Raw genomic sequence first — 2,133 nt, forward strand, 5'->3', positions numbered from 1 at the left:
CATTCGTAAGTGATTTTTTAAAAGCATGTGGTGAAAAAGTGGAGATAACCGGTGATGATGTCCAAGACATTTTAAATGAAACAAATAGTAATTACACGAGAAACGATGTATATTTTCTAAAGGAAATGTTGACAAACGGATCGGTTCTGGTGAAGAACAAAAGATTTTCCATCGTTAACGTAAAGAAAACGTATAGAACACTACTAAAGTGTGTAGATGATTTAATAATGGATGTAGCATACTACGCGCAACCGAAATATTTGGAAAAGTGTATTAAGCTAATAAATTTGTTCCGGCTTCCATATACTTTAAGTCCGAACATTAACGGTCGTCATCAGACAGTGGTGAGTTGGATAGAAGAAAACATTTTACGAGAAGGAACGGAAAAGGCTCCAGGCTGGCAAAGCGGTCCCGACTCAGGCAAATGGCCATCAACTAATATGGAAGATTATAAAAATATATACTCATTATTAATGTTAATAACTCAATAAATTGTAACAGCAGAAACATTCCGTGTTTTGTTTGAACGTTCAGAGAGATAATTCAATTTGTAAAGTTAGTTATAGACAAAGCCTTATTGTGACGTTTATTTAAGCACATGAGAGTATACAAACAATAGTAAGGATAAACGTTTAAAATATAATATTGAAGCATTATTTACATATACACATAAAGCACAAACGCTTATTGTTATGTAAGGTTTTCGTATATATTATCAATAGATTCTTCTGAAAGTGAAGAAGCTTCAAAAAGTTATTGAATAAAATATTCCCCAACCATTAAATTATCTGTGTGCGATTGATTAAAATTTTGGATTAATTGATCGATTTTGCTATTCAACTTTGAGACAGAATGTTGAGTTTTTTATATTGTAATGTCCCCAAGGAAGCGTATTAGTTGTTTTCGGAATCAAGAAACGTTTATCGTCTTTAGGGCAAAGAGCTACTTTAGTTTTCATTTGAGGGAACATAGTATGAAGGTCAGAAACAAAAACATTCATACATTTTGTAATGGTGGAATCGTGCCTAATAACGCGAAGGTAATCGTCAATTTCGAGATGTAATTTAATAACGTTTTTCTTACACCTTTAGCTTTTTTAACAATTTGATTAATCGCTTCAACACAGTAAGCTTTAGCTCCGGTTACATAAAATGCTTTAATAGAATTATTAGGGAACTCATCTTTGAATTTACCGATAACAGATGAGGTAATGGGGATATTGAAACTATTCGGGCGCGGATAATTGGAAGTATCGAAGTGATTAATATTTTCAGTAATGTCTAGGTAAAAGTTTTTAGTGTACACTTTCAAAATGAAAGAATTGGTATCCATGCACATCAAAGAAATGTTGTGTTGATATTTTCGTTTAAGAAAGGTGTAGTAGAAGTCGTACATAACAACTTTTGATAAATCTAAGATAGTAAAACCAACGTAGAGAGGTTTATCATAATTAATGCGTAATTTATTTATCTGAATGGCTACGAAATTGGGAGTGAATATCTTAGAATTTTTGAAATTAGGTTTAGCTATTAAACTCTCCGCACCAAGAAAGGGTCCAAAATTTTGCCAATGAGTGACTAATTTTACATCAACTCGTTTATCAACGTTCTCCATTGTTTTTTCGAAAACACTATTGTTCATTAATTTGAAGAAGGAATTCCCAAATTTATTTTCAGACAAATTACGTTGTCGGGTATTTAAATCGATGAAAGGTTTAATCCAGTGGGACTGTTTAAACTGGATAACTCTGTGAACTTTAAGTAATCGTAGTCCATTATGAAGGGCTTGTTGAAGCGTAAGATAATGAAGAACATATTTTGTCTTATTCATAAGGTTCGGTATCAGTTTTTTGACTTTACCATTCACATTAGCAGGAGAGATAATGTTTTCAACTAAAAAGGGGAGATCAGCATGTAAATCATGGAGGTGTTGGGGATATTCAACATCTACTTCAAGTACGTAACCGTATTCAGAAGAAGCATGTAAAGAGAGAACATTCAATTCATCAATTTCGGCTTGGGTTAGCCAACGGAAGTGGGAAATAGGAAGTGCTTGACTCATACTATGTCCATACAAATTAGTAGCATCCAAATACATAATGTAGGAGGTAGGCGCGGACGCGTTGTAATCGGG

At 33.3% G+C, this 2,133-nt stretch overlaps 1 protein-coding gene across 1 annotated transcript in view; it reads right to left on the bottom strand.

Moving 5' to 3' along the window:
• Positions 1 to 2,133, bottom strand: part of LOC112904799 — a 32,378-nt gene that overhangs the window by 28,568 nt on the left and 1,677 nt on the right. The gene's annotated exons all lie outside the window — the stretch shown is intronic.

The sequence above is a fragment of the Agrilus planipennis genome, unplaced genomic scaffold, assembly GCF_000699045.2.
Source record: "Agrilus planipennis isolate EAB-ADULT unplaced genomic scaffold, Apla_2.0 scaffold153, whole genome shotgun sequence".
Classification (NCBI taxonomy): Eukaryota; Metazoa; Arthropoda; class Insecta; order Coleoptera; family Buprestidae; genus Agrilus; species Agrilus planipennis.